The sequence below is a fragment of the Cavia porcellus genome, unplaced genomic scaffold (assembly GCF_034190915.1).
Source record: "Cavia porcellus strain 051 isolate PalLab524CR breed Dunkin Hartley unplaced genomic scaffold, mCavPor4.1 scaffold_7, whole genome shotgun sequence".
In the NCBI taxonomy this organism is placed as follows: Eukaryota; Metazoa; Chordata; class Mammalia; order Rodentia; family Caviidae; genus Cavia; species Cavia porcellus.
Genome location: NW_026947490.1, coordinates 50,513,118 through 50,526,865, shown reverse-complemented (window position 1 = coordinate 50,526,865; position 13,748 = coordinate 50,513,118). Strand labels below are relative to the sequence as shown.

At 37.0% G+C, this 13,748-nt stretch overlaps 1 long non-coding RNA gene across 2 annotated transcripts in view; it reads left to right on the top strand.

Moving 5' to 3' along the window:
* The window catches only part of LOC106027407 (uncharacterized), an 85,071-nt gene extending 71,770 nt beyond the window's left edge, over positions 1 to 13,301 (top strand). For both annotated transcript variants that reach the window (XR_002790907.2, XR_010048831.1), the window contains exons 5-6: positions 4,503 to 4,584; positions 8,367 to 13,301. This is a non-coding gene — a long non-coding RNA (uncharacterized LOC106027407). The remainder of the gene's footprint in view (positions 1 to 4,502; positions 4,585 to 8,366) is intronic.
* Positions 13,302 to 13,748: the final 447 nt, after the last annotated feature.

Genomic DNA, 13,748 nt, shown 5'->3' with positions numbered 1-13,748 from the left:
TGCCAGAGAAAAAGAAAATCTGTTTCTTAATTGCAAAAGGAGTGAATGGCTCTCTGCTTGCCTGTGAAGGAACAGGCAGATTATTCATACTAAAAATATCCTCCTTACCTTTGCATTAGTCACTGGCATTTTATCTCTGGTCTTCTTGACTTTTGGAAAAGGTTTTTCCATGAACCCAAGGACAGTAGTGACCTTCATAGGCTGCTACAACCAGACATCAGAATGGTAGTGCTGGGGACATCTCTAGAAACAGGGAGGATTGTATATGCATTAATCCTTTACTGTAGAGAAAGAGAATCTCCAGGAAAAGAGCCTGTGGGGACAAGGAAGGGAAATTCCCACAGCAACACCCAGCAACAGCCTACTGAGACAGTCACTCCTGTGGACTATAAAAGTTGGCCCTTGACGAGGACCCACTTACCATATTTGATTAAATCTCTATTGAGTACCAGGAACTGTACTAGGAAGTGAGGAAACAAAAAGGAATTAGTCACAGTGTCTACCTTTACAAATGGCATAGGATGCTTGTAAAACCAGCTACGCTCTTTTCAAATAAGGTGTTGTTATATATAAAATCATCTGAAAGAACAGAAGCAAGAACAATAAATTCTCTTGGGGTTACACAGAGAAGTCAGAAAGGTATTCACAGATGCAGGTCACCTGAACTGAGCACTGTAGGATGAACATGGATTGATGTTAAGCGCAGAATAACATAGAGAAGGCACAGTTCAAAGAAAGAAAAACTGTGAATGAAGATAAAGATTTGTAAAACATGAAAGGTTTTAAACAAGAGAAAACATAGGGTTGGCCTCATTTTTTAGAAAGGAGATTCTGATAGTAGATGTGGGAAATGGACCAGAAGGAACAACAAAACCAAGGAGTGACCATTTAGAAGGCTCCTTAAAACAAGGAGGGAGGAGAGGAAGACCTGACTTGGACAAAGGTCACAGGGATGAGAGGAGGGAATTCCACCTCATGTAGACATTAAATACTGCTGAATAGATTTGAAATCCTACTTTTAAAATGAACTAAATGTATGTATTGTTTGACATAGAAAAGCATTTTATCCTCTATGATCTGATAAAAGTCATTATCTAAGACTTGAGTAGAAGGCAGAAAAGTATCTAATGATATTATTTTAGAGAGGCACGCTCTGAAGAAACAAACAAAATACTTTTAAAAAGAAGGCAAAACGAGGTAACCCAGGCTATGGAATATTCCTTCAAGGCAGCCAGCATAGGAAACACAAGTAGGAGAAAGGATTCCTGATGATGAAAAGATGATAGGGCATCAAGGGGGCAGAGGGCACATTGCAAAAGGAATGAGATAAACATCCAACCACTGCCTTCAGCATGTGAACCTGCTACTCTACCTCCAACCCTTAAGAAAAGAAGAAAGCCCTTCTTGACCTTCCTATATGTGTCACCAGTCCGTCCCTCAAAAATGCTATTGTCTCAGTCATTTTCTCATTGCTGGGACACCGTACTTACAATTTAAAGGAGGGAATGTTCATTTTAGTTCCTGTTGCAGAAGTTTCAGCGCCTGCTTGGCAGACACAAGCAGTGAAACAGTATAGTGGAAAGCTACTTAGATCTTGACATCCAGGAAGCAGAGCAAAAAGGAAGGAGCCAAGGGGGAAAATGTAAACTTCCAGATCATGATCTCAGTGACTCGCCTTTTCCAATGAATGAGACCCACCTCTTAATAGCATACTCAGCTTCTGAACTCACTAGCAGATGAATCCAACTATAAGCACAGTGTCCCCATGATACAATCACTGTCCAAGAGCCCTACCTCTGAGCTCATAAGAGTTTTGGGGGACATGGTTCATCCAAACATTTTAGATATCTTCCCATTCTTTCTCAAAATCACTGTGAAAGGGTTTTCTCCACCACCACTCCAAAGAAATTCTTGTCAAAGTCATTCTATTACTCACTGTTCCATTCACTGGGGCAAACTGCCTGACATCTGAAACTTAAAGAAGTTTATTTGATTCATGGTTCCGAAGGTTTAGTGCATGGTTAATTGGCTCCAAGACAGAAAGTTATGGCAGAGGGAAGCTACTCAACCCAAGATAGGCAGGAAGCAGAGAGATGAGGGTGGAAATGGGGACAAAACTATATCTTTCTGAGAGATGCTCCCAATGACCCACCTCCTTCAACCTGGCAGCGCTTCCCAATAGCACATTCAGCAAAGAACCCATCATTGGGTCACTGATGAATGCAGTGTTCTCATGATTCAGTCATATTCTAACTTCTAAATATATGACACTTTTGAGGGACATTGTAGAGCTAAATCATAACAATCACATACACATCTCTATTTCTAAACTTAATGATTGGTTCTCACAGACTTTATTTCACCGAAGTATATGCAATTTTTTACCCAGTTGACTATTTCCCCTTCTTTGCTGCACGGTCTTCCCTTGGCTTCTAAGCTCTCTCACTCTTAGTTTTTATTTTACCCTCCTGGTCTCCTTTTCAGTCTCCTTTGATGATTCCTCCTTTTTCTCCCAACTTCTTCACACTGAGAAGACCAGAGCTCAGACCTAAGCCATCTTTTTAAATTATATTCACTTCCTTGGTGATCTCAAACAGTTACTTGTCTTTAACTTTTCTCTACATGATAAAGAGTTTTAAATGTAAGTTTTTATACGTTTCACCTAGATCTCTGTCTTACATTCTAGACTTATATACACACTCAACCATCTCAAACTCAACACATTAACAACCAATTTCTTAATCTTTGTCTTTTTCCAAAACTGTGATATCTCTACTCTTCCAGTTTTTCCATAAATATTTTTGTCTCATTGCTTTCATCTAACCTAGAAACAGTTCCTCCTGGTTCTAGCTTCAAAATACAATCATAACCTAAAATCAGAAAAGTGATAGCTCCCTGTTCCTGTACCACTCTACTCTTGAACCCCATGTCACCCACCACCTCCTCCAACTTTCCCTTAAAAATTACATTAAAACCTTAACCCCCAGAACCTCAGATTAGAGCTTTTTTTTTTGGAGAAAGGGTCACTGCAGATACAAACAAGGTAAGGTGAGATCATTTGGCTGAAACTTTAATGTATATAATTGATACCTCCTAAGAAATTTAAATTTAGATTCAGAGACAGCCACCCAGCAAGGAAAGATGACATCAAAATGCACAGGAAGAGGACAGTCATGTAAGGACAAAGCCAGAGATTGGAGTCCTGTTGCCACAAGGCAAAAAGCACTTGGAGTTATGAGACCTGAAAGATAAAAGGAAAATTCTCATCCAAAGGCTACAAAGGAAGTGTGCCCTGACCCACACCGTGATTTCAAACTCAGCACCTCCAAAACCGTAAGAAAATAAATGCATTGCTTTAAGTCACCAAGTTGGTGATACAGCAGCTCTGGAGAACTAATAGACTATAATAGTCTCCTAACTGGTATTCCCACATCTATCTTTCCTTTCCTTAATTTATGCCCAACAGAGCAGCTCAAATAATTTTCTGAATGTAAATTTCACCCTGTATCATTTTAGCAAATGCTTTGTATCTCACTCAGGACATAGCGTATTCACAATATACTTGTCTATATGGTTCTGTGTGTTTCCTTTACTACTACTTCTGCCCATCTTTTCCTGTTTGGCTCCTTATATATTCTGATTTAACCATCTTGATGTTTTGCAAACATATCAGGGATTGTCATACATTAGCATTTTCTCTGCTTGAAAATTATTTTTTCCAGATACTCACATTTTTGTATCCTGTGCTTAAGTGTCTCCTCTCTGAATCACCTTAGCCTGGCCATTATACTTAGTAAGCAAACTTGTTCTGCTCCCAAAATACTAATCCCCCAAAAACTTATATCCTCTTCATTTATTCCATAGTAGTTCTTATAGATCCCCTATGATACTTTACAATTTTCTTATCTTTTACATTGACTTTTATTGTCTATCTCTATTCAGTCAATAAGACATACATTTCTCATGACCAAAATTTTTTGTTTCCTTCATACACTGCTTTGTCCTAAGCACTTAGTCTAGTACACAGCACATAATTGGATACTAATAAATATTGACTGCGATGTTAAATGAATTGCTGCCCATATTGTTCTGCCTAGATAATCCTACATTAAAATTGGCAGAATCCGTGATGTATGTGGGTATCCACACATGAACATTCATACAAGTGTGTGTATGCACTGAAAAAGGGATGCATTTTGGAATTAGGTTAAACTCTCAATCCTGTCAATTTTTTACCAGAATAATTTAATGTGAGTTACACAAAGTAGCTCAGTTCCATACTGGTTAAATAAATACAACAATTCCTACATCACACATTTGTGAAAAGGAAATTAGATAATACAGATGAAAGTGCATTGGAGAGCAGGAAATTTGTAACATTATGTTCATTTTGAGATGTTTCGTCTTTATAATGCTGGTTGTTGTCAACAATTTAGGTTAATCAGGAAATTTAGGCAATCAGGATGCCTGACTTGACACTATACCTGTGTTTTGATTTACAGACCTGAAGCTGTGAGCACAGCATTGAAACATCCCCCACAAAGGAGGGCAATGGGGTGCCTGTACAGCAAGGCTCACAACAGTGTAAGATATTTTTTTCTTTCTCCTACTTCATCTCTGAACTTTACAGAAAATTATCTTTACCCTTCTAGTTTCTATATTACTCTTTGCTTACTATGGATAAATCTGAACAAACTGTTTCCAATTTTGTTTTTTACTAAAATTCAGAGCTTCAGCCTAAGAGAATCTGCATCAAATGAAAAAATGCATTTAAAATCCAGTGTTGCCAACAGATTCCTGCTCAACTATGCACTTTGCCAGGGAAGGCAGAGAATTATCCTGTTAGGGAGGAAGAGCAGTGTCAAAGATCCTGCTATTAGCTCTCTTTCCAACAAATCAGGAAACCATAAAATAACTTTGGAATTAGATTCCTTTCATCTTACTTGTGAAAAGCAAAGAAAAAAAAAAAACTTTTACTTTCTTTGAATCTCGAGGTCACTGTTAACAGTAAAGTCCCTCTTTGGGTTTGGATTCCTCACAGATCCTGAATGTGTGTGGCTTATGGATGGGAATCAGATGAAGGAGATGCAGGAGTGTAACAAAGCAACCAGCTTTGAGAAGTCATCTGAATTGGGTACAGGGATCTCTGAGTTAGAGAACCCATTGCTTTAACATTTAGTTTCTTCTTTAAAAGAGAGAAATCACACCTACACCACCACATAAGGACAAACAATGAAGCTTATGTGGCATAGCCACCGTAAGACTTAACATGTATCATGAGTCCTCAGAATGGTAACAATTATTATAATTGAAATGACCTTGAAATCCATTTGTAATCACCATCAAATGAGTCACATTATTTAATGAAGCTAAAGTTGATCAGAATACTTTTTGAAATGGGTGAATCTTGTATGCAAAGGCTACATAAAAGTTTGACAAATAGATGGAAGAAAAAAAATGTTCTCGTTAGGTAAGTGAGTCATCATGAACAGTGTTGTGGAAGTAGAGAGGAAAATAAGGTACACTGAAAAAAATATCAAATTAGTTTGGGTGGAAGTAAATTGTTAAAAGATAATTGCAGATAACACATTGCATCTTTATTGTAATTGTCTTTCCAGCTCTCCTCCTACACCCCTCACACGTAAAAGAACTCTTCTTGTGTTTAAAAACATCTACTCCTTGCTATTCACAGAAAATGGTGATTCCCTCAAATCAAACATGAATTATCCAGCACAAAAGATAGGCAACCAATTATCATAAAACTCTTGAGGAAACTAAACCAATTTCAAAAGATACAAAATTTCATCCCACTGAGCACCTGAATCCTTCAAAACACTAAATAAATAAAAGCAAAGGAGTCTTTATAGTTATAACAAGTCAGCTTTAGAGAAGTTAGAGATTAATAGTTAAAAGTAAAAGAAAAATCTCAATAGACACTTAAAGAGTGAATTAAGACATAGACATTAAGTGAGAAAAATCTCGTAATATACAACAAAACAAAGAAATGGAAAGAATGACATCAAAGTGGACATAGGAGCCATACCAGGCAAATTAGAATCCTCGCTAGAACTTTTCTAATTGAGATTTTAAGAAAGAGGAGTGCTTTTCTGGGTTTGAACAGACAGGAGGGTGAAATTGATAGCTGACCACTATTGTGAGACCCACCAAGTAGATACAAAGTCCCACAAGCCAAAGGAGAACTGAGCAATAAAGAAAGATCCCATATGAGAGTAACAGATTTTGAATTTGTCTTTCACAAAATCCAGTAGAAAATGAGACAAAACATTTAAAAAAATACTTTTAGAGCACCAGAAAACAGGAAGAACTGATCTCAAATTTTTAAGAAAAGAGGAAGCAACTGGAAGCATTTTCCAGGTTGCCACAGAGAAAGCTGGGGTTTAAGAATCCCTGCTGGGTTTCAGGGGGGCAGAGATGAAAGGTCAAAGCTGGCAATTTAGCGGGACATAATAGAACAGGAAGTCATAAATTAGGGAAATGTGCAGAACTAAACCTTTTCAGATCTATAGAAAAATTTGCTGACACTTTGATTCAGTTACAATGATTATTGCATGTAATAGAAAAAAGTTGCAAAAACATAAATGTCTTGTAAAGAATCTTTCAACTCCCAATGATGGAGTATTTTTCAGATAGAAAAAAATAGCATGGACAGATCATCATGGAGCAACATAGAAAGACTTTCAAGATATTTTGCCAAATGTAAAAATTACACTTCACAAAAATTACTCAAGCATACACATAATTATATCTGTTATATTTTTAAATGTGTTTCTAAATGTATGTATTTAAGTATTGATGCGATAATATGTTAGTGCAATCCGGCAAGATGTATGCCAAAACATTCCACTAGTAATAATGACTAAAGGAGAGATGAAGGAGACTCACATTTTGTTCCATTTGCTGATTAGTAATTCTTTTCTCATAAGGTTTTAAATGACTATAAACTGTCAGGAAATAATAGCAAAGGAAATGCAGAGTGTCAATTCATCAGCAGTGCCTCTGAACTGGAAACTCCAACTCATAATTCTGAAAAATGATGCTGGTCTAATTATTTCAGATTCTAGGGATTTTTTTCTTCCTTAGCACAGCTTTCGGTATCAGGTAGCTGAAACTAGAAGAAGGGAGGAAAAACAAGGAGAAACTTAATGAAGAGCTCTAGAGGTAAATAACAAAGAAACGAAAACACCACAGGAGAAAGCCTGACTTCTCCGGCTTTCTTTGGAGTAAAGCAGTCTCACCACAATCTTAGAATCAGATTACTGTTCCCTCTATTTGGATGAAGAATAAGATGGGAAATGTGAAGAACTCCTCTTGGAGAAGACTACATAAGAGTTTGCTCTTTCCCTCAATTCCACATTTCTACACAGGGCTGGCTATATAACTTGCAGGGCCTTGTGCAAATGAAAAGACAATTCTTCTTGATCAAAATTTGTTAAGAATTTCAAGATTGCAATAGCAAATCATTCACCCAAGGCCTATGAGACTGCACATCATGAAGTCGGCCTTGTTTTTCTTTTAAACCACTGAGCTTTATGAGCAAGACTTTAAACAACAGGGAGGTGAATGGTGGACAAAAATATCAAGATCATGTCACCGACCTAACACTCTGAATCCAACACATACTTCTGCTTCTATGTGGCTGTGTCACTCATGATCTTGGCAGGGAGCAACATCCTTAAAACAAACAAGAAATTAAGAAATTTTAATATAGGAAGAGGTTTAGAGTTAAGAGAAAGTAAGAAACCACTGTCATGCCCAGGACTGCAGGCAAAAAAGAAGCCCAGTTACTAGAACTCAGAGACACAGGTAACTGCGTGTGATGATCTTAACAGCAGTAAGCCCATGCCAACCAGAAGCTCCTGGGAGGACTGCCAGGACAAAGTACACTCCTGCCCTCTTAGCCTCAGCTGCCCATTTGTAGAATTAGATACCAGATTTGGGGCCAGGGATTTAACTCAGTGGCATAAGCACCTGCCTGGCAAGCCAAGATGATAAGGGATCCCTGACACCAAAACAAAACAAAAAAAGCCAGAGAGCAAGATAGAAAACATAAAGTTGTTCCATTAGAGAGTAAAACAACAGGATGAAAAGGAGACCTGGAGGGAGAAACAGGAAATGCCCTACATAGTGTGGACCTGGGAGCTGTGACTTGGACAGGGCTTCTGAAAAGAACTGGAACAGAGTGTCAAAGAAACATACTGGCCACACCAGCATGAATACCTAGCCATCCCTTTTGCTAGCGCAAATGACTCTGAGGTAGATTGTACAACAAGCACCAAGTGGCACCAGACACCAAATACTATATGCCAATAATGCTTCCAAATTAGAGCTCATAATTTCTTTCCTAGGAAAAAAGAACATAGAATATAGAAAATCCAATGAGAAGGCCAGCAGAACATCTGCTGGAGAAAAGGTGAATCTGGGAGCTACTTTGGTGAGCATGAACTCTTTTTTTATTAAAAAATTAAAAGAAAGAAGGAGATTAAGATAAAAGAGGACATAACAACATAAAAACACAGGTCAGAACAGAACAATTTAAGGAACATAGTGTTTCACCACAAAATAACCCAACATAACAGTAGCTACCGTAGTGTCTCTTTCCTTGAAATATTTAAGTATAACTTCATATATTATAGCATCAAACACAGCATGACAGTGTAAAATCATTCAAGAGAATGAAAGTATTACAGGGTATTTAGAACCAACAGAAAATGAACAATGGCTTCTATATTATCTCCTTGTCTATAAAAATTTTGTTTATACTATCACATATAATAAAATCCAATTAGATACAACATGATAAACTGATGGAGACAGAAGAACAAAAGCTTCAGAGCATGAACACTTTAAGGAGTATTTAAGATGCAAGAACAACAGAGATTACCAGTACTGGGGATTTCAGAGAACAGTGGTCAATTAAGTGGTTCCAGGGGGTTGAGATCACAATGCATCCCAGAAACACCATCAGTGTCTCTCTATGTTGGTGACAGTCTGTGCTGACAAACTAAAGTAATTACTTTTGTCCTCTTGGGTTTTTGAGCACCCACTTCAATCAAATAAAAAGGTTAAAACAAGAGCTAAATGTGCTCCTTTGTCACCATGTCATTGTGCTTGATGGCAGCATGCACGTGTGCAGAGGCTGGTTCATTTAAGCTTTTGGGAGCCAAGTGACAAAGGTGGTCAATTGGAACACTCAAAAACAGCAATTGTCCAAAGAACTGAGGACAGGAACATTTGAAATCAATATACCTTGAAAAACGAAAGTGCAGTTCATTACATTCCTATTATAATTTTATTTTGCTCTTGCGTTAGCCAGAAAATAGTAATGGCAGTTGAAAAGCATGTGTTTACTGATTCTTTACCTCCTGGCATTTTGTTTTGTTGCATTTACTTTACTGCCTTTTCATCTAAGACCATGTGTAATATATTTTTATAATACAAGTCCAGGGGAAACATTCCACTATAATGTTCATCCTCTAGTTGTATGACCTTGAGGAAACCAATTCACAAAAAGCAGGCTTTAAAAGATGAAATGAATTTCAGTATCATCTTCAAACTCTCACTTTCCAAATGAAGAAGAGAAATACCAATGTCTGCAGTGAAGTGAAGGTAGGATTTAGTTCTAGAGACCTATTCATTCCCTGTTAGTGACTTTTTAGTTGTTAATTTTAGTTCAATTTGACTCAATTTCTTTCTGCTCAGTTAACATCTAAGGAGTGCCATGTATGCAAGGACACTTATTTATTTAACATCAGAAATTTAATACTGAGAGTAATAATAGAAAAAGTATGAATTTTGAGATCAGAACCATTTCAAATCTTACCTCAACCTCTTATGTATGAGCTGTCATTTTTTTTTTTTTTTGTCTTTTTCTTTTTTTTATCGGTACCAGGGATCGAACTCACGACTGCCTGCTTGCAAGGCAGACGCTTATGCCACTGAGCTAAATCCCCAGCCCGAGCTGTCATTTTTTTTACAAAGTTACCAGAACATCCATGTCCATAATTATAAAAGTAGATTCTGACCACCTACCTCTCAGAATTATAAAACTTAATGAAATTATGGGTGAAAAAATCCCAGGTCAGTCTTAACATGATTGTTTTATCTAATCCCCATTTCCCTCCTTTAGGACCTACTGTTTAGTCCTCTTGTATATCCCCATGGCTCTTTGTAATGCAATCAATTATACCACTTATGAAACTGTCCTATAATTATCTACTTCTGTCTGTGAATAAGTCTGTAGTACTTTGACAGGAAGATCTTGTGTTATTTATTACTGGCCATCAAAAGTGATAAGAGAGAAGAGCTAAATATGGCAGATAGTTAAGCAGCAGCATACAGAGCCTCCCTGAGCTCTGAGGCTCTTGCACCTCAATGACCAACAGCAAACTGGAGAGGGCAGAAATCCCTGGCCAGTGCATTTCAGAAGAACCATACCAACAGCAAAGTGGCTGGGACCTCCACTGTACATCTGTAAGGAAAAAAACCAAAAACATAACAAGAGAAAGAAATAAGAAAACACCCCAAGCCCCCAGTGAGTATTGATCCAGGAGAGGTAAATACAGAGGATACTGAGGGAAGCAAACATGCAATATCAGACATGGCATCACTGGACATAAAGAGATATCTTCACAACTTCATAAAGGAGTTTAAAACTGAAATGTTAATTCAAGTAAAGCAAGATATAAGAAGATTAATAAAAGAAATGCTAAACACCTCTCAAGAAGACACAGACAGAAGAATAGAGGGACACAAAAAAGGAGAGAAACATTCAATGAAGAATATAAAGAAAATCTAGAACACATGAAGCAGATTCAATGAGATTACCAGGAAATTAAAAACTCCATTGAAAGCTGGCAAAACTGCTTGAAAGAAACTAAGGAAAGACTATCAAAACTTGAAGGTAGGTTTGCAATGTATGATCATGAAAGGAAGATCTCTTAAAAATAACAAGGAAAACAGGAAATAACAATACAAAGGCTAGAAGATGACAAGAGGATCTATAACTTAAGGATAAAATATGTAAGTGAAGAAGCAGGGATAAAAATAAAGGAATGACAAAGGCTATTCACAGAAATAAATAAGGAAAACTTCCCAAACATAGGAAACGGAAATGATATTCAGATGTATGAGGCATAGAGAACTCCAGCCAGTTATAACGAAAACAAAGCTACACCCAGGCATGTAATAATCAAGATCCCAGAAATTCAATATGAGAACAGAATATTAAAAGCCATCAAAGAAAAGAAACAGATCACCTGTAAAGGAAAACCCATCAAAATCATAGCAGACTTCTCAACACAGACCATCAAATCAAGAAGAGCTTGGAGGGAAGTATTCCAAGCACTGAAAGAAAATAACCTCCTGCCCAGATTGATGCACCCTGAAAAACTGTCTCTAGAAATTAATGGAGAAACAAGATGCTTCCAAGACAAAGAGGAACTGAAGGAATTTGCGATCACCAATCCAACTCTACAGAGATTTCTCCAGGACATTATAGAGAGAGAGAAAGTAATGGGATGCCAGGAACAGTGGCATAGAGGCCTCAATGAATGGGGCAGACAGTGGAATGAAGGAGGAAAGTAGACAATTAACAGCAGAAAAATAGCATAGCAGAAATGAGACACAGAAGGTTTGCTATAATCTCTAACATAGACGGCCTTGATACACTAAAAAAAAAAAAAAAAAAAGAAAAGAAAAGAAAAAAGAAACACAGGCAGAGTAGATCAGGAGGTAGGGTCCACTGAGATGCTCTATATAGGAAATATAATTAACCTGAAAAAAGATTTATGGATCAAAAGTCAAATATGAGAAAACAATGCTCTATGTGACAGAGAATGAGACAGAAATAGGAGCAACTCAACCAGCACCTGCAGATAGGTTGGAAAGACAGGATACTTATGTGCAGTAGAGAACTACTCAGCTATAATGAAGGAAAACCTTGAGGCTTTTGTAGGTAAAGGAATACAACTTGAGATCAAGTCCAAGAGTGAGGAGGTTTGGAACCACTTAGGTAACTAGCAGGTTGCGCCCCCCCCCCCCGGCCCAATCTAAAAACTTTGGGAGTTGGTAAGACCCAAAATGCGCAGTGCACCCTGTGAGAGTGAAAGGGGAAGAATAGTCTAAAAAAAAAAAAAAAAAAAAAAAGAAGGCAGAAGATATTGTTAATAGTGCAACAGGATTTAAAATCCACATTACTCACACCATTCTGTTTAGATGGGTTATATTTTGTTTCAGCTTGTGTACGTGTACTAGATTTGAGAGCACAGACAGCTATCCTGAAAATAGCAGGATGTAGTATGATAATCATTCTTAATTTCCTATTAACTTAATCTGAAGCCCTGTATAACTTACACTGTTTTATCATAACTGATCTTATTTGAATCTGGTTTGTTAGATTGCTGTTTTGTATAGACGGATTTTATTTGAATCTGTTATGATTGATAGTATCAATTCTAAGAGTCTAGGCAGCTACACTGAAGATGACACGATTCGCCAGGATACCCACTCTGGTTTGATTATTACCTGCTTTTGAAGTTTTACACTGTCTACAAAGTTTTGTTTTTATTAATATTGTTATATGCTGCTATGTTCAATTATACTATGCCTGATGATATAGACAATTCTATTGAAGATAACAAGAGACAACACAGTAACCACTGTTGATCACCTTGTACTGTGATTTTATATGACTTTTGGTTTCATGCTTTTAATAGGAATTTGTTTTGTTTTTCCCTCAAATGCAGAAAGGATAGAAATACATGTAGAGATTCATGCATGCGTAGAACCTAAAAACAGTTTATGAGAACTGATTATATAATGCATGATGAACAACTACTTTGAAGAAGAGACACTATAATACCCAGTGCTGATTCTGGCATATATTATGCCAGCATCATGACGTGAAATCCAGCAATACTATTATTCTTTATTCAGAGTAATTTTAGCCTGTTTTGTTTTGTTTAATTTCAACATACATGAAGGTATGGACAGCTATTTTGAAGAGAATGAGAGACACTATGACAGCCATTGTCGACTTCCCTATTGTCTAGTCTTGAAGACCTAAAACACCTTCCTCATCCTGTTTGGATCAGTTTTATATTATGTTGTTTCTCTGTATATGAAGATATGGACAACTGTTTGGAAGAAAACAAGAGGCAATATGATTGATAGTAAAGATCTCTGGTTGTCCTGCTTTGAAATTTATGCCTCTTACATTGCTTTCTTATGTTGTTTTGTTGTTAATTTTACCCTCTTTAAAATAAAAAAATTTTAAGTGATAAGACACATGAGAGCACTTTATGAACTATAAATTTTCTAAGATGGCAAGCTCTGTGTATCAGTGTGACTGAGCTATATCCATCAGTGTAACTAGACACTAACCTGGGCACAGCTATTTTGTGAAGCTATTCTGTAGAAGTAGTTTATGTCTTCAATCCATTTATTTTAAGTAAAGATTATTCTTAATAACCTGTGTGAGCCTCATCAAATCAGTTGAAAGCCCTTAAGAGACATGCAGAAGTTTCTCAGAAGTAGAAGAAATTCTGTCTGTCAAATAAAACATTGGCTCCTGCCTTTGAGTATACAGATTCAAGACTTATCTGATCCACAGTTATGTAAGCTGGATTCTTGAAATAAAACTCTTCAGATATAGATAAATGTAACATAGAAATATAGAGATAGATGAGATAGAAATAGTGATAGATGTAGACAGAGACATAGATGTAGAT